This window comes from Electrophorus electricus, chromosome 18 (genome assembly GCF_041902795.1).
Source record: "Electrophorus electricus isolate QZ-2024a chromosome 18, ASM4190279v1, whole genome shotgun sequence".
In the NCBI taxonomy this organism is placed as follows: domain Eukaryota; kingdom Metazoa; phylum Chordata; class Actinopteri; order Gymnotiformes; family Gymnotidae; genus Electrophorus; species Electrophorus electricus.
In genome coordinates this window covers 19459143-19479387 of record NC_137514.1, presented here as the reverse complement: position 1 = coordinate 19479387, position 20245 = coordinate 19459143, and the positions used below count along the sequence as shown (strand labels likewise).

Genomic DNA, 20245 nt, shown 5'->3' with positions numbered 1-20245 from the left:
CTGAGGCAGTAAACTTTGTGAAAACCAAAAGGGTGTGTGTGTGTGTGTGTGTGTGTGTGCGCGTGTGAAATATGGTCTGACATATCTACTAAGTAGTCTGAAAAATTGAGTCTTGAAAAATATTGAATTTTGAATCCTGCTGATACAAGATGTCCACAATATAAAGTAAGGTTTGTCTGATATTTCCCTGCACAACACAAGATATTCTATCTCACTCGCACTGAGGTACCAGAAGACACAGCCCAAAACCCAAACCCTGCATAGAGGGGCTCAGTGAATGTGGAGTGGAATGTATATAAATGGGTCAATGTATGTGTGTCCAAGGAGACATTGTAAAAGGACAGAGTGCCTGACGGCCAGTCCAGATACACTCCTACTCTGTTGGACCTGGAGGTAAGGACAGGTAAGAAAGTGTGATTCTTATTATGCCTGGCAATGTAACGCTCATTAGAGCAGATGAGACACCAGGACTTGTCATTGTATCCAAATGCACAGTCAGTACTGCCTCCTTTTGAGTTGATTCCTTTATATGCCACTGCTACAACAGACTCTCCACTCCCCCTCCACTCTGCTTCCCAGTAACAGCGTCCAGACACAGTCTCTCTACACAGCACCTGCTCACAGCCATCAAATCTCTCTGAATGATCAGGATATGACTGCTGCTCCTCCATCCATGTCACCTTACGGTTTCCCTCAGACAGATGGTGATGGGGGTGTGCTGTGTTTGGATCCAGTGTGAGCACACATGCGTCTGTGCACAAGAAGAAAGGTTAAAGGCAAGGACACAAATTGAGTGTGTGTGTGTGTGTGTGTGTGTGTGTGTGTGTGTGTGTGTGTGTGTGTGTGTGTGCATACAGTGAACCTACATTTTTTAAAGCCTTCTTTGATTCTGATCATCCCTGCATGTTCCATTCTAAAGACACACAGAAACACACACACACACACACACACACACACACACACACACACACACACACACACACACACACACACACACAGTTTAATAATAATATGTAAGAATTATTAATTTCTTGAAAAGTATTTTCATTGACAGCAAGTTTTTATTGATCTTCTCACCCATCTGTCATTTCTCCCAGTGTAGTTCAACTATTTATTACTGCACTCATTCAGTATAGGTCTACATTCAGACTGTGGTTAACACAAACACACAGGGCTACATTAATTCAGCTTTTCCACTGGGAAACTGTTTAATTACAGATAGGGTTGGACGTATGAATTAGAACCACAGAGTCCTCAGTACTCAGGTTACATTGTAGAGGCATACACACATGTCCTTCATTCCAACCATTTTAGTCTATAATAGCAGTATACTATAATACTATAATAGTATAGTATAATAATATTATAATTTACCATGATAATTTAAACACATGCCAGTAATTTCTAAATTATTATTTCAGTGTTATTTTTTCTTTTTCTTTTTCCTTTGTGGGAACATGTCATTATCAATCAGCTGATATGTTTGTGTAAAACTGCATGTTTGCAGAGGAAATTAATTTGTCAATACTGTTACATTATTTAACTTATATAAAACATACAGCAGGCATGGTGGAGCTTTTCAGCATCCCCACTCTCCTGCTCCCCTGCACGTTCTGTTGCTTATCTCCAAGTTTGTAATATTGTTTCGCATTAACAAAAGGTTTGGTGTTGTTTTGTGCTAAATTAATAAAATTAAGAACTTCTGTACTTTATAGTTAAGATTTATCATAATCCTGTCTTACATAAATCTTTTTTTATTTCATTTTTGTCATGGTCATAGCAATAATAATGTTAAGTAATAGCCTATATAAACAAGATGTAACTAACTAATATTTTGTGGAAAGAAAATTGAAAAAATAAAAAATAAACCTACACATTTACCAGACTTTATATCATGTTTGCGGACCGGAGCTTCTCCTGTTTCCCTGGCTTCATGATCTCTTCCGTGTGTTCCAGTCCTTAGTTTCGTTTTCTCCACCTCCTCGTTTGTTTTCAACACCCGTCATTGCTTTCACCTGCTCCTTGTTTATATTCTTTTTATCTTTGTATATTTAAACCGTGTCACTGAATCTTAGGGTTGTTGGTCATTTATAATTTCATTTCTAAGTATTTTTGATGTTCTGACTCTTCTTCGCTTATGGTTACGCTGTAATCGTTCTTGGTGTTTCAAGTTAAGTTACTCTCTCTGTTTACTATTGTTATTCTCCTGTTAGTGTTATCTTTTGTTTGGTTCCTACATGCTTTCTCTTGGTATTCTAGTTTATGTTGCCTTCTTTGTCGATATTGCCTTGCCGGTTAATGTTCATTAAGTTGATTCTGATCTCCTGTCCGCTATAAATTATTTCTGTGTACTCTCCTAAGTTTCTTTCCTGATCTATAATCCCACGCTGTAGTCTAGTCTCTTTCCTTGTCGCTTTGCTCCCTTTAGGTTTCTTTCCCCTTCCTTTTTGTTTACCCTGTTTGTTTATGCTTCCTTGTTATCCCGTAGGTTCCCCTTCAATATTTAGTCTCTTTATTTATCCAGTGCTCACCCTCACCCTGAATTGGCCTCTTATCTTTTTGGTTTGTTCCTCGTGTTTCTGTTATTAAACTAGTCCATTTCTTTACATTGACCTGTTTATCATTCTCGATATGTCTTCCCCTGTTTTGGATTCTGCTCATTCTCAAGTCCAAGTCGCTGGTACTTTGCATGTGTATTCGCCCCCCACCTCACTCCCATTACACTTTAGATTTTGGTCATTAATGCTGGCATAAGCTTCAGTACGAAGCTCCTGAGAAGAACTGTGCTAAAGTATTCATTTTACAATAATTTAACATTTGTAGCAGCATGAACACTTCAATAAACTGGCAATTAATTATTTTAAGAGTGTTCAGTGCACCACCCTCATCCTTGTAATGCTGGGAGGCTTGGCAGGATGCAAAGACAATCTCATCTAACAGCACAGCTACACTGATGCTCACTCAGACTGTGTTATCTTGTATCTATTATTGTACAATAAATCAGACAATTCACTGACCAGCCAAAAGCCAAACCCAAATTTAAGCATATCATTGACACTACATAAAGTAACCTAAATAGACTAGTATCAATTTGAATATACCCCCTTATACATTTATACGGACACCACTATAGTTTCACATACTTAAGTGTGTCCAGTTTGCAGAGTGGATCTTCCAGTCTAGCAGAGAGCAGCTTCATTCCTGAGTCTCCTGGGTGGTTATAGGTCAGAACCAGTTCTTTTAGATGTGAGGGGTTTAAACTCAGGGCTGAAGCCAGAGAATAACAGCCTTCCCCTGTGACCAAACAACCAGACAATCTGCAAAAAAGGAGAGGAAAACAAATAGAGACAAATTCAGTGACATAATTCACATGCTTCTCAGGCTGTACTGTCTAACTGCAAACATTTTTTGTTATGAAATTAAATAAAATGTTAAAATTAATAAACTTTTTTTTTCAACACTTATTTGTGTGTAACCTTAAAAACCAAGTCTAACCAAATATGGGTATTTTTGTTGTTATTTCCATGTTATGTATTTTAAAAGGCATAATGTATTTATATAGTTTTGTAGGACACCATGTTCTGAGAAAAAAAGGCTTATGAGGTTGAACATATATCATGTGTCATCATAACACACTGTATGCTTAGTTGATACTTCCAGTCTTCCCATAGAATCAGTTAAACTTTATGATTTGGACTACAGCCGTCATATTATCACTAAGTCTTTTTTGAATGCTACTGTACTAAGTGGAGCACTTGGCGAACTCTTCCAGAAATGTATCCCTACCTGCCCACACACTGGGCACCTCATCACTGGTGTGCAGGTTACCCTATGTTTTACAAATCAAGCTTCGCTCAAGAGTTAGAACTTAAGTGCAGAGCAGAGACAGAGAATGAACAGAAATTTAAAAAAATAAATAAAAATAAGTAATAACCTAGAATATATCAGATAGAACAAAACCAGCTGAACATAACCTACAGCCATGTCATTCTGCCATTTACACGTGGTGCCATTTTATTTTGTTGGTTCTTGTATGGAGAACCAAAAGTAGCAAATCTCCACCTCCTTTAACATCATGCATGTACATTTACATGAGTATGCACAAACCTTGTTTTCCTCTTTCTCACAACACACACACAAGCTAATTTACACTATAAATAAACAGATTGTTGATTCTATTGGTTTTGACTTTGAGTAGCTTGTGTGTTATTAAATGTATAATTTATTTCCACCAAGTTGTCCACTAATGCAACAAGCTTATTGTTCCTATAGTTATTATTATATAGATTTTTGTAGTCAACAGTGTTAAAAATGGAAAACACTGTAAAATGTTGTCTGGCTAGCCTTTCACTGAAATACTCCCTCACTGTTCATTTGTCTTTTTTTCCTGGCTGCAAGAAATATGATGAATGTCAAGTTGGATTAATGCAAATTGATTAATTTTGCCACATTTGAGATATTGATCCGATTTTATGACCACATATGAAAGTGGCCCTAATTGGAAATGAACATAACAGAATAACTGTGGCTTTTGCTGTTCGTGCTGCTGTCCAAATTACAATTGTGCATCACATATAGAGTAAAAGATCAGATTTGTCCCATATTTACCTGCTGTGTGAATGTGGCCAAAAGTAAAGCACACTTATTTAATCCTTCAGAAATGAAATAATGTATGTTACTTTCTTTAGTTAAAAATTAAGGATTGTGATCAATATGATTTGACTGACAAATTAAGACTGATTTATTAATGAGATTAATAATTATGAGACATACAGTGGTGTGAAAAAGTATTTTCCCCCTTCCTGATATCTTATTTTTTTGCATGTTTATCACACTTAAATGTTTCAGAACATCAAACAAATTTAAATATTAGACAAAGATAACACAAGTAAACACATAATGCAGTTTTTAAATGAAGGTTTTTATTATTAAATGGAAAAAAAATCCAAACCTACATGGCACTTTGTGAATGACACACCCAGGCCTGATTACTATCACACCTGTTCTCAATCAAGAAATCACTTAAATAGCATTTGGCTGACAAGGAGAAATAGACCAAAAGATCCTAAAAAGCTAGACTGCATGCTGTGATCCAAAGAAATTCAGGAACAAATGAGATACAAAGTAATTGAGATGTATCAGTTTGGAAAAGGTTATAAAACCATTTCTAAAGCTTTGGGACTCCAGCAAACCACAGTGAGAGCCATTATCCACAAATGGCAAAAACATGTAACAGTGGTGAACCTTCCCAGGAGTGGCTGGTCGACCAAAATTACCCCAAGAGCACAGTGATGACACATCCAAGAGGTCACAAAAGACCCCACAACAACATCCAAAGAAATCCAGGCCTCACCTGCTTCAGTTAAGGTCAGTGTTCATGACTCCATGAAAAAGAGACTGGGCAAAAATGAAAGAGACTGGGCAAAAATGGCCTGCATAGCAGAGTTCCAAGACAAAAAACACTGATGAGCAAAAAGAACATAAAGGCCCATCTCAGTTTTGCCAGAAAATATCTTGATGATCCCCAAGACTTTTGGGAAAACACTTTGTAGACTGACAAGACAAAAGTTGAACTTTTTGGAAAGTGCATGTCCTATTACATCTGGCGTAAAAGTAACACAGCGTTTCAGAAAAGGAACATCATACCAACAGTCAAATATGGTGCTGGCAGTGTGATGGTCTGGAGCTGTTTTTCTACTTCAGGAGCTGGAAGACTTGCTGTGGTGAATGGAACCATGAATTCTGCTGCCTACCAAAAAATCCTGAAGGAAAATGTCTGGCCATCTCTTCGTCACCTCAAGCTGAAGCGCACTTGGGTTCTGAAGCAAGACAATGATCCAAAACACACCAGCAAGTCCACCTCTGAATGGCTTAAGAAAAACAAAATGAAGACTTTGCAGTGGCCTAGACAAAGTCCTGACTTGAATCTGATTGAGATGCTGTGGCATGACCTTAAAAAGGCAGTTCATGCTTGAAAACCCTCCAATGTGGCTGAATTACAACAATTCTGCAAAGATGAGTGGGCCAAAATTCCTCCACAGTGCTGTAAAAGACTCATTGCTAATTATCGCAAACGCTTGATTGCAGTTGTTGCTGCTAAGGGTGTCCCAACCAGTTATTAGGTTTAGGGGGCAATCACTTTTTCACACAGGGCCATGTAGGTTTGGATTTTTTTTTCCCCTTAATAATAAAAACCTTCATTTAAAAACTCCATTTTGTGTTTACTTGTGTTATCTTTGCCTAATATTTAAATTTGTTTGATGATCTGAAACATTTAACTGTGACAAACATGCACAAATAAAATAAGATATCAGGAAGGGGGCAAACACTTTCACACCACTGTAGTTACTTTTATGTGGTGTGAGGGGGAAAAAAAATATATAATTCTATATTTATACTTATATTTTATATTTATACTTAATATTTACATTTTTAGCTCACCTGAGTATCTCCAGTTTACAATGTGAACTCTTCAGTCCAGCAGAGAGCAGTGTCACTCCTGAATCATGCAGATCATTGTTAGTAAGGTCCAGTGCTCTCAAGATTGAGTTTGTCAGTTGCAAAGCTGATCCCAAATTTTCACAAGTCTTTTCCCCAAGATTACAGATAGGTAGCCTACAAAGGCAGATCAATATGACAGATTTTACAATATATTTAATGACTCAGAATTATAATTTTGCCAGATGGTAAACAAAGGTGGTAAAATGACCTTAAGGACTGCATATTTATTTTTAGTCCAAAGTGATTTGTACAGTAACTGTTGACCAAAATTGATATGAAAGAGTGATATGTGAAAGCTTTATTACCAATTCATTAATAAATAAGCAAATATCAGACTTTTTCTGTGCAGCCATAAAAATAACATTCCAAACAGAACACTCGTATGCCAGGTGAACACTTGAAATATATGAAATAAGACAACATATCAAAGAACAAAACAAAGCCAGTAAGTAATAAAAAAACATACAAATGAGGAAGGCTTATTAAGAAGGTGTAAGTATGTAACACGTAATCTGCTTAGTACAATAGGAAAAGCATCTATTTAATGTATTAGGCTGAAAGCTAAAGTCAAAAGGTCAAGAGTCGGTGTTTGTGTATCACTACTGAATGCTAGTGGTGCCTTTTATTTCTCCTTGTACAAGCTACTTAACTGACTGTACAATTAAAGTAAAGAGGGAATGCACTGTTGCCTAAAGAGAACAAAATACATTTTAAAAAAACAAAAAACAGAGTGACTACAAAAACTACAAATTTATGATTTGCTTATAATGGTCATTTATTTTACTTTCTGATAGAATGGGAATGGAGTGTTCAACAGTATGGAATTGATGGGAGTGTTTGTATGGTAACAGTAAGAAAGAAACACACCACCCCAAATCTGATCATTCACTGTCCAGACATGGAACCATCCAGGCATCTGGAGCTTTAAAAATAAAATACTACCCCTCTCCAGCTTTTCAACACATTCATCTGTGTATATTTAACCCCAGGATGACAGAGAAATGAATGACCAACATTTCCCATTTAAAAATGCATTTGGAGACCAAACAAATGTCTCCATCTTGTGGATGTTTCAGAGAACAACCACCCAGCCATTCTATCACATAACTTTTTTTTTTTTTCTTTTCATGGGACACATTTTACGCAGCCTTGAACGGTATAGCTTGTTTACACTATTTTAATGCCCCAGACTGAACATACATTAAAACACAATACAAAAAGAGGTCCAAAGCCTGGAGGACTGTTACAATACAGCCCCTCCCTCCTCCTCAAACATCTGTGTGTGTGTTTGTTAGTCTGTAGTGTCACGCTGTCTCTTGTCACCCACCTGATCTGATCCTTGTGTGTAATTGTCGAGTGTGTGTCTCTTGTGTCGTCATATGTTTGTTGGTATTTGATGTAATATAGTATGTGTGGTGAGTGTAGGTGTTTTGTGTTAAATAAAACATTTGTCTCAACGTGCCTCATCCCTACATCCTGCTTAAGCCTCGTTCCGTAACAGGACTATTAGAGCTGGGGCCTAATTTAAGCAGTAGGTCTACTGTCTAGACATGGGCCTAAATTTAACTTTAAAATAAAATAATAAAAAACAACAACAACTCATAATCAGGATCATAAATAATCACAGGAGAAAAGTGATGGTCAAGCAGACAAGGTTTTTTTCAAGAAAACAATCAGAGGTGAGAAGGTGCTTACTGGCAGGCTTGGACCTAAACATCTGTAAAGCTGCTTGTGCCTGTTGTAAAAAGCACTATATAAATGCATTTTGATTGATTGATTGTTTACTTTTGGTAATACTATCATTTTGATAGAAGATATTCTGTCAATGAGGGTTGGCAGTTATCATTTTTAGATGTGAGTATGGATTAAAATTAAGATTAGGCAACTATGAAAGATATCTGGAGATTTTTATACTCAAATATGTGATGTGCTGAGTGCTTAGAGGCATGAGCTCATGTTGAGTGATTTGGTCCAGTTAATATATTTGGAGATTTTGGAATGTATTTCTATAGTTTGGATAGTTTGATGAGAGATGATTTTGCAGGAACAGTAATATATCATCTGCATATAAACTGATTATATGTTCTGCATTATGGGTCTAAACACCCTTGACATTTGTAGTTTGTTATATAACTGCTGCTAATGCTTCCAAAAATAATGAGAACAGAAAGGATGACAGTTCAGATATTGAGTGAGCAGCCACTTTGATATTATTAGCTTCTACTGCATGTAGTCATGTCCATGATTAGGTTTATATTTATTGTTAACACACTTTAATCATACATTTTATAAACACAATCCCCATCAGTGGGGAATTAATGCATTTATAAATCTCAAACTAAGTAATGTGCTAAGACACTTGTGCGACAATTTAACTTTAGTTAATTTTTATAACCCATAAGCTCTATCAGTGTAAACAAGCAAGTTTAAAGTTGTGTTAAATTACACTAAGTAAAACTGTAAAATAATTTCAGCTCATAGCTTCATCCCATTCCTAGTAGGTTCTACTGATATCTATTGCTTATCTTAAAGTTTGGTTAGATATTTTAATCCTTCTAGAGTAGCCCTGCATTGCGGGTTTTATTGTCTCCTGCTCACCTATTTTATAATGACCATTCATTTCAGGTGTTAAATTATGGTTTGAAGAAACACAATCAGTGCCAGAATCCAAGAAGGATGACATATTTATCTAATAATAGCAAATCTGCTTGTGAAAACAAATGTCTTTATCATGCCCTTGCTATCATTATTTCCCTTGGGGAAAATCATAACCATCTTAAGGCCACTCCATTACTTTAACAGCAACTTCAAGAGCAGAATTTGCCCCAAAGTCAATGCTTAATTTCTATATTGAGACCCAGGGATATTCATAAAAATATCACGGCCTTGCCTTCACACATTACAATGAACTTGTTTTAATTCAGGTATTAAATGATAGAAGGCTTACCTGAGTATCTCCAGTTTACAGTGGCAACTCTTAAGTCCAGAACAGAGCAGCTCCAATTCTGAATTTTTTAGGTTATTGTTACTCAGTTGCAGTTCTCGCAGGGGGTAGTTTGGAGACATCAAAGTGTAGGAGAGAGTTTCAATGCAGTCTGTGGTGAGATTATAGCCATCTAGTCTGCAAAGGCAGTGAGAATTAAGTGCAGAGTACAGTTAAAACAGGCTGATGGAAACAGGTAACACAGAAATTGCTTGGATAAGCTGAAGAGGAAACCACATAATTATGTATAAACAAACAAGCAGTAGAAATTTTGATAAATCACAAAACTGTTAAGCACTTAAAACCAATGATATGATTGACCCCCCAGGGGGTGGTAAAAGGATGACAGTGTATAAGAAAAGTCAAATTTCTTCCTCCTCACCTATTATTTACCCATAATAATGCTGTACTGTCAACACTGCATATTATAAAAATATGGTTTCTCCTATAGCTATAGCTCTGTCCTCTACTTCTTTCTGGTTTTGGACTACATTCTTTAACATTTCCCAATGTGAAACAAGAAACTAAATGGGAAACATTAGTATGAATAGTTTTTTTTTTCTTTCTTTCATTTTTTTTCCCCCAAGAGTGTGTCCAACTGCATATTGACTATAGAATTATATATATATTATATACTGGTTATTATAAAACATGATAATAACTAATGTCATGTATAACAATACACTTGTTTTTCATTTAGACCCTTTGAAACATTTACTTTATTGTATGTAAAGGAAAAACATTTAATTTTAGTATGAAATTTGCATTTGGTCCACAGACATATTTTAAGTATTGTATACAGCATACATTCATCCAGTCATATTCCAAACCAATCTAATTCTGGGTCATGGGGGGTGGAGCCTATTCTGATAGCACAAGATGGGAACTAACCCTGGGCAGTGTGCCAGACCATCACAAGGCATGATGAATTAACTTAAATGTGGCCAGTGTTCACATTTATCCTATTTTAAAAAAATATTCATGACATTATACTCATTCACATAACACTCACAGAGCTTTTCTGCAGTTGTACACAGCTGGTATCAGTCTCCTGTAACCCTCCTCTGATGTATTGAATTTCTTCAGGTCCACCTCATCCAGCACTTCCTCTGACATCTGCATTAAGAAAGCTATAGCTGAACACAGTCCAGGAGAGAGCTTGCTTTGGGATTCTTTATCTGATTGTAGATATTGCTGAATCTCCCTGGAGAGGGACTGGTCATGTATTTCAGTCAGACAGAGGAAGAGATTGTTGGATTTCTCAGTAAGAATGCTTTCTGTTTTTATGTTTTTTGATGTACTGGACTGCCTTGTTGATGCTCTTTGAACAGTTCTGTGATTGTATCAGTAGGCCTTGTAGGAGTCTCTGATTGGTCTCCAGTGTTATGCCCAGCAGGAACCGGAGGAAAAGATCCAGGTGTCCATTTTGACTCTTCAAGGCTTTGTCCACTGCTCCTTCCAGCAGGTCCTCCAGTAGAACATTCTCAGACCGGTTTCTGTACCAGCCCCAATGCTGAGGCATAAAAAACTGCAGTGCCTCAATGTCCTTGTTCACACAGCATTGAAACACATAGAAAGTAGCCAGGAACTCCTGAAAGCTCAGATGCACAAAGCAGTAGACCTTTGTCTGGTAGAGCACAGATTCCTCTCTAAATATCTCAGTGCAAATCCCAGAGTACACAGAGGCCTCAGTGACATCAATGCCACACTCTCTTAGGTCTTCTTCATAGAATAGTACATTGCCCTTCATCAACTGCTTAAAAGCCAGTTCCGCTAGTTTCAGAATCAAAGTTCTGCTGGATTCCAGAAGGGTTTTTAGATCTCTCTCATTTTTCTCTTTGTACTTTGCATTCTTCGTGTGTAACTGAGTCCACATAAAGTTTATACACATCTCAGTCAGAGTTTTAGGGATTTCTGTATCATTATTTTTCTTAATGATTTTCTGAAGCACCGTGGCTGAGATCCAACAGAAGACCGGTATGTGGCACATGATGTGGAGGCTCTTTACTGTCTTAATGTGTGAGATGATTTTCTTGGCTTGGTCTTGATCACCGATTATTTTCCTGAAGTACTCCTCCTTCTGTGCATCAGTGAATCCCTGAATTTCTGTCAAACAGTTTATGTACTGAGGAGGGATTTGACTGGTTCCTGCTGGTCGGGAGGTTATCCAGATGAGAGCAGAGGAAAGCAACTCTCCTTTGAAGAGGTTTGTGATCAACACATTCACTGATGATATCGTGGTAATGTCAAATACATTTTCACACCATAGAAAGTTCAGTGGAATTGTGCTTTCGTTTAAACCATCAAAAACGAACACACATTTGTGTGTATCATATGTCCTTAAGGCAAGATCTTTGATCTCAGGATGGAAGTTACACAGAAGTGTATGAAGACTGTACTGCTCATCTTTAATCAAGTTCAGCTCCCTGAATGGAAGCACAAACATGAAATCTACATCCTGATTGGATTTTCCCTCAGCCCAGTCAAGAATGAATTTCTGCACAGAGACAGTTTTCCCAATTCCTGCAATTCCTTTAGTCAGAACCGTTCTGAGCTTTGGCATTTCTGGTCCTTTATCTTCTTTTTCTTCTGTGTGTCTGACACCTTCAGCCATCACAGCTCTAATGTTCTCTTCTTCCATTTCTTTTTTAGGATCTTGTACAGCTTTAAAGATGTCAGAGCAGTTGATTGGAATGTCTTGTAACAGTTGTTTCCTGAGTGTTTTCTCCATCTGTAAAACCTCATGTTCTTCATCCACACTTTCACTCTCTCCCTCTATGATGTAGAGCTGTGTGTAAATCTGGTTCAAGAGGGTTTTATTCTCTTGTGTATTGATTCCCTCAAATAAGCTCTCATACTTGTTCTTCATGCTGGTTTTGTGGGTGTGTAAGACTCTATGCAGTACATCATGCACTGGAGTGTGACAGTCGTGCTGCATGGCCTCTTCCATGTCTTTGTGTGGGTGTAGAAGAGGACGGGTTCTAGATCTCTTTCTGCACTGTGGACAGCCAAACCCTCCTGATGAAGAAGACTGGTCCCAGTAGCTGCTGATACACTGTCTGCAGAACCTGTGTCCACAGCTGATGGAGACTGGATCTGTCAGAAGCTGCTCACACACTCCACACCTGGACTGATCTTGTAGTTCATCATCTTCCCTCCTGTTAATAGAAACAAAGAGGAAGAGTCAGGATGAAAGAGAGAGGATAAAATAAATACATGAATCAGACTGAAACACAAGGCATTTTATTCATTATTTCATATATACATTGTGATACACTCTGACATTGCATGTGTGTGTGTGTGTGTGTGTGTGTGTGTGTGTGTGTGTGTGTGTGTGTGTGTGTGTGTGGGTGTGGGTGTGTCTGTTTTAGTATATACCGCACAGGACACAGCACTTAATAACATGTCCAGTTCTACAGGCAGCATATCTACTGCTCACTCAGGATCAGCGTTTATGCTCTGGGATATGAATGACTACTAATCAGAATAGACTTTTTTTTTTTTAAAGGACACAGAATCTCTATACTCCTTTATGTTTTATGTTATTAACATGACTAATTCAATGTTTAAATCTTTTTTTCCTGTAAACACGCTTTTTATAACCTCAGAGGGAAAAGCTTGGAGCTGTCACTTTTCATAGACATATAGCTGGGATCTGGAGATTCTGCTCTCTGGTTCCCCCATCTGGTGATATTAGATGGAAAATAATTCAGATGAAGTGCAGCATGAGGACTGAAAATAATACACTTGATAATAATACACACATTAGGCGGTTCATCAGAGGAGGCAAGGGAGGATGTGCCCGGTCAAATGTCTGGTTTAAATAATCAATCCAATCCGTCATGTGTTATCATGCCTATGTAGGAGTGTGGTGTGGTCAAGTATTGTCTACTGTGCGGAAACACAACCAATGAACCAGCGAATGATTAAAATGGGTCGAAAATGCTGTAACAGTTCTTACCCGGAGTGAGGAACAATTGCTTCAGAGTGATGCACGGAGTTAAGAGGGAGCACATATGTAGTAACGAGGACATTAGTGTGGGTACAATGAAAGGCTCGTTTATTTTATAGACTGACCATACCAAGCCAGCTCACATGGCAACTAATGTTCTATATATACATAAAGGAAACAGTATGAAGCACCATAACGGCATTACTGAAAATGCTGAGAAGGCTAGAGAAACAATACAGTGACAGCGTCCAGCTCTCTTTCCCAAATGAGCTCTCTCCCCTCTCTCACAAGAGATCGCCCAAAATACACGTGATCATAAAGACGAACTAGCGACCTCTTAAAGACAGCATACATGTTACACTGCATGTCATTAACAGTAGCCTACTTAAACGGGTACTTTTGTTTCAGTATACTCAGAGCAAGAGACTTCACAAACAGAACTGTACTGCTGAGAACCGCTGAAATAAGGAACTTATTTAAAGACTGTCTGTTTCGTGGCTGTTTTTTTCTTATTTTATTTTTTAAATTTATTTATTTGTTTGTTTTAAATGTTCATGAAGACAAGCCTTTCCTGTCCCCTGAATCCATCCTTCCTTGCAGATTCAGCACACTTTCTAAAATCTAATTTTAGAAAATGTTTCCCTAATCCAGGGACATCAAGCATTTCCAAAATAATCATGTATTTTTCTATAATTTCACATAGATATTCAAAGTCTTTGGGAGGATTGTTTTAAATCTTTACTTTCACAGCCTAATTTTACAAAATGTTAGTTCTGGAGCACCATTCAGCTCTTAAAAAGTCCAACAAGCTGCTAAAAATGCTACTGCTATTATAAGTACTCCATCCATAATGATAGCCAACCACATTAAGCATATTACACCATATTAGAGTTACTGGATGAGCCTGTTGTGATATATACATTACTATGTTTGGTTAGGTAATAAAAATAACTCTGATTAAGCTAGTGTTCATCTACACGTCAGCCTCCCCAGGAATCTTCCTCATACTGATTCAGTACACATACACAAATTCATGTGACTATATTTAATTTCCTGTTTATGAAAGCCTACCTAGGTTTTTGAATGGCTAAGAGATCACCCCAGTGGAATGCCCTTAAGCCTTGTAGGCATGTCCTGAACAACTGTTTGTTTAATACTAATGATTTCAAAACTGAGGACCTACTATCCATAGCAGACATGTTTGTGTTCGTGTTTTACCTCAGGTCAGTGCCAGCTCCACTACTGAAATGATAAGGATTCTCCATGGAACCCTCCATGGCCCTCTTCTAAGAGATACACTCTTACTTATGATATGGTTGGCTCTAATAAGTGCCGGTGGTTTCGTGTTGTTTGATATCGAAGTTTAACCCAAAAGAGTGGTGCCTGGCATTTCAGAGCAAAAATCACATCCAAATAGGTGACGGTGTTCCTCTTCTCGTGCTCGATGTAGGTAACTGCATCCCTGATAACGTTCTCTAGGAACACTTTCAGCACAGCACGGGTCTCCTCGTAGATCAGACCGGAGTTACGCTTGACGCCGCCACGACGGACCAGATGGCGAATAATGGCATTAGACATGACCTGCATGTCGTCACAGCGAACCTTGTGCTTAGTTCCGCCTTTGCTGCGATTTCTTTTACCTGACATAGCTAGTCGAATAAAAGTGAAACACTGGAGCTGCAATTCCAACATGCCTGTATTATTTTCCTCTAAAGGAGCTGGTTGGAGACAACCAGGTGGTGGCGCGGGTAAATACCATACTCCTCCAGTTCTTATTCTTCTTGAAACTATGATTATTTTATAACTATTGCTTTTTTTTTTTTTAACTCATTACCGGGGCCCACTAGTTTGTTTCACAGTCATTCTAATAGCAAGAATTCCAGCTCATCAGCTAATTATGAAACTCTTCTTAAATTTGATCATGCAAGCAAAGTTTAAAACTGCAGGTTAATGAGTCCTCAGAACTGGTGTTGAAGAACTGTTGCTGAAAACCCCAAAAATCGAGGACTCCCGTTTTAAAATAGGGAAATGACATACACACTGCTAATGTATTTTTTACTAGGCTGCTTGGGACTTCATAGCATCAAAGAACCATGGGTTATCTGTTATTGAAGCATGTCGGTTTTCCAAATGCTATGTTGTAAACTCTAATTAAAGCTAATAACAGAAATTGATCGAAATGAGGGGTTAGAGTGTTGTACTGACAAGAAACTTAAAAAAAAACATAAATAGATGGCAGTATGGCCAATGGGATTAAGGCCTATATTTTTAAATAAGTAATTCAAATTACTTTACCAAATATAAAAACAACTGCAAAAATGAATCTGACAGGATTAAAAAAACTTTGGATGAATAAAATGAATATGTGGTCCAATTTATTTTCATCTATCAAAAACAAAGAAGCAACTATTTTGATCATCCCTAGACAGTCTTGTTTCTTGTAAGCATAAAATGTCAAATTTGGCCATCAAAATATTTCCTTTTTGCAGTAGACTGAAGTCCACGGACATTTCAGCTTACAACTGCTATGTCAAAACGTCCTTTTGTTTAAAGTACATTTTCCAGACCTTCGCTCTCTCAAAGAATCCTTGTTTCTTTTCATCTCCTTCATAGCAGAGGTCCAAGGCTTTTCCCTTCCTTTTGTCTGGTAGCTTTTTTTTAATGTTGAGAATTTTGTTTTTAATTGCATCATTTGTTTTGTAACTGGAGTTAGCAAATCCATATTAATTAGCCAAAACAAAATACATTTGAAATATTGTAGCATTTATTTTCTGTAATTCTTATCATAAGCTATTCATATGTTATACATATTTATGTAAAATTGTAATAAATATTTTGAGGCTTCTGAGGTTCTATTATTTGTTTGACTGAACAAATGATCGTGTTCTTTTTCTTTCTGCCTAAGCTAACAATTTTTAATTTTCATGTAAACATAGATCAGTCTGGAGTAGCTCTGACCACCACAGCTCAGTGACCCAGCACAGACCACCATAACTCAGACTGTTCTGGGAAAGACCACCACAGCTCAGAGTGACCCAGGAGAGACCACCATAAATCAGAGTGACTCTGGACAGACCACCACAGTTCAGAGTGACCCAGGACACACTATCACAGCTCAGAGTGACCCAGGACAGACCACCATAATTCAGAGTGACTCAGGACAGACGACCACAGCTCAGAGCGACCCAGGACAGACCACTACAGCTCAGTTACCCAGGACAGACCACCATAAATCAGAGTGACCCAGGACAGATCACCACAGTTCAGAGTGACCCAGAACACACCACCACAGTTCAGGGTGACCCAGGACACACCACCACAGTTCAGGGTGACCCAGGACACACCACCACAGCTCAGAGTGACCTAGGACAGACCACCATAATTCAGAGTGACTCAGGACAGTAATTCAGAGACCCAGGACAGACCACTACAGCTCAGAGTGACCCAGCACAGACCACTACAGCTCAGCGTGGATGATCTGTCAAAGCACAGGCCCTACATAGAATTAATGATTTAAAGTAAAAGTGCTTGATTTTTGTTGATGTGCAAATTGGAAAGTCTTCTTTTGTTCCTTTCCATTTTATACAATTGTAAATTAGTATTATGTATTTATGACTTACAAAAGTTCTTTGTCATTTACTAATAGAATGTATCCTAGCCAGTACAGTAGGTTAGAGTTCAAGATATCATTGAAATACTGTTGAAATACAGGGATCAATGCTTATACCTAGAAGTGAAAAACATGCATAACCTCTATCTCAGGCAATGAAAAGTGCAATAACAAGAGCAGCCAAGGTGCATAAGCGACTTTTACCAGAAACCCCTTACTCACCTGCAAAAAGGAAACAATGTCATGTCAGCAGATGTTCAGGAAACAAAACGTATTAAATCTGCCAGACATGTAAGTGTCACGGTTAGCTGGCCATCCAGCAGGAGGGACATGCTCACTCCTCCTAGGGATCTTACCAAACACCCACACTGCTCCCAATCCCCTGACTACTGATTAGTTTCACCTGTTCCTTCTTGTCTTTCACTTATATAAACCCTCAGGCTTCAGATGATAGCTCTGCACATTAGCCGACCATAGACTGAGAGTCTACCTGCTCCAGTGCTACCACTCACAGAGAGGATTACTTTGTTTCGTTGCATCAGTGCTTCTATTGGTGATTCCCTTATGGAAAATAAAGAGCACTTCCTCACTACCCCACCTCCTGCAGTAAGAGACTGGTCTGTGGTAAACACTCAAACACTGCACCCAAGCTGTGCTTTGAATGTTAATAAAGTGCTGCACAATTCAAACGGAACTTAAGTTGGGGGGAAAAAAAAAAACTTATGACATCTCCAAATGACACCTGTAAGCCCCAAAAAATGTAAGCCATTGAATGGGGACAAAAAATTGGATTTTTTGTTTGGTTGTCTAAAGTAAAATATGATAGACATTTGCAGATCATCAAAAACTTCACAGTCCTTGAAGCCTGCAGGCAATAAAAGATAAAACATGGTTGTATGATTTGCATTAAACTGAAATCAATGTTTTTCTTCATGATCAGTGATGCAGGTTGATAAACATTCCAGAACAGCTGGTGAAACTCTAGAAGATCAGTGGAGGAGTGTCCTGTAGAAGTTCCAGTGGAATCTGATTAACAGTGTGGAAGATTACAAATGCATTTCAAATGCTCAGCTGAAGAAAGCAGGCAGAAATTATATTGTGTATAAGATGGTGGTGCACTACAGCCCAGATATTGTAGTGGAGATCACACCGGCCATCCTGAAGAACATGAATCACAACAAACTGGCTGAAGAACTAATGAAAAAACCCAGAGAGAATTAACATATTATCTGTTTAACCACATAAACAGTAATGCTCAAATCATATTTACTACTTACACTCAGAGTAACGCCACTGAATCTATATTCACACTTTAAACTCAGAGGCCTTGATTTACAAATGAATATGAATAAAGCACACTCTGTCCTACACAAACCCCACCCACTCCTGCTGGAAATCCAAAATGCTCCTCCTGCTTCTATTCTGTGCTGATGGGGACATGGTGGGTGAAGCAGGGTGGGGTCACCTAGGAGTTCCCAGCCTCCCACTGGCACAGTGGCACTGGGGGTTCTGTTCAGCTTGCAGGCCCTTGGACTGGGGCAGAGAGAGGCATTGAGCAGCTGCAGCCATGCAGCTCAACAACTGTGTTCAGGCACCCTCTCCTGAGCACACAGTGTAAAGGGATGAAGGGGCCCCTTCATACACACACAAACACACACACACACACACACACACACACACACACACACACACTGCTGCATATTATCTATATAACTGATTTGCTTGTTTTTCTGTGCCATTCCATTACCCTGCTTTTAAGTTAGGATGCATCCCAATTGTGTACTAATTACCGATGATAACTAGTATTTGAATATGTAGTATGCAGTAGAGTTAGTAGTGTCAATGTGGGGTAAACTCAAAAATCCACAAAGCATACATAGAACTGGTTGGTTTTTGAGTATGGTTTGGATGGACAACAACAACCCACAATGCAATGCGAAACAGAAAGGGAGCTACTCAGGTCTGGGAAAAAAAAGCCAGACAACAACACGAGTTAATTCGCGACGGTGGCAGGAGAATGGGTGTGTAAATGTGTATCTTAGATTCCTTTTAAATTATTTTTAGGAAAAATAAAGTAATTTACAAAGAGAATAAATTATTATATTAGTAAGAAATCTATTTGAAACGCACATTAATTTGGATAAGTTATCTTGCTAGGTAGCCACCTAGAGTGGTGTGAAAAGTGTTTTTTTTTCAGACACTTTTTCACACCACTGTAGCTAATTGTTTTGCATTTATAAACAAGTTAGCTAATTAGCTACCTAGCTGAAAGCAGCTAATTTTACATTAACATCTTAGTGAGAGACATATTATTTGGAAATACATGCAGAGACATATACATTTATAACGCGTGGTGGCCCGAGTGCCGCAGGGCGAGGGGCAGGACGCACAGAATCCAGCGACTGGGACGTACATTTATTTACATAAACACAAAACGATATTGGTACTCACAAGCGTTACAAACATTAACATGAACATAAAACGGTTAACAAGAAACAAGCACAATAAACATGCATACGTTTAGCAATAACATAAGGAACACTACATCAAAACGTTACATCCACAATAACCAACAATGCTGCACACTACAACGAGGGTTAAATGCATAAACAAAACAAGGTGCAGGTGTGTGCAGGTGTGGTCACAAACAACGACCCTCCCACTGCTCGTGGCGGGCCAACCCACGTGACTCGCGGGAGGCGAGCGTTCCGTGACAACATTACCAAGAGTTACCATAGCAATAAGAAACTTCAATGGAACTGTGATGATTGCCCCCTCTCCCTGGCGTTGTATATAAACAGGGATATTTATTTATTTGTTTGTTTGTCTATTTATTCATTTATTTATTTTTAAATTGCAGAATTCTACAGACGACTGGACAAACTGATTTACTCGGGCTCATTAGAAATAATTAATGATCAAATTAATTTACTCCAAACAGGCTAAATACCTAAGGGGAAATGGCACACCAAGGCCAAGACGGTTTTACCTTCTTCAAAAAATACACAAACCTCTATACACACACACACACACACACACACACAGACACAGGACTTCAAACAAAAGGTCAGGAACACGACCTTAGAACAGAAAATCCTACTATTCTCTATAAATGATTTTTATACCAACATAGAGACAAACATGGACTGCAATCTCACAGACATTGCTTTAACCAAAACACAGATGAAAACAGACCAGA

General features: G+C 38.2%; 1 pseudogene; it reads right to left on the bottom strand.

Annotated features, from left to right (window-relative positions):
- LOC118242700 (NACHT, LRR and PYD domains-containing protein 3-like) lies at window positions 1-12828 on the bottom strand (annotated as a pseudogene).
- Window positions 12829-20245: the final 7417 nt, after the last annotated feature.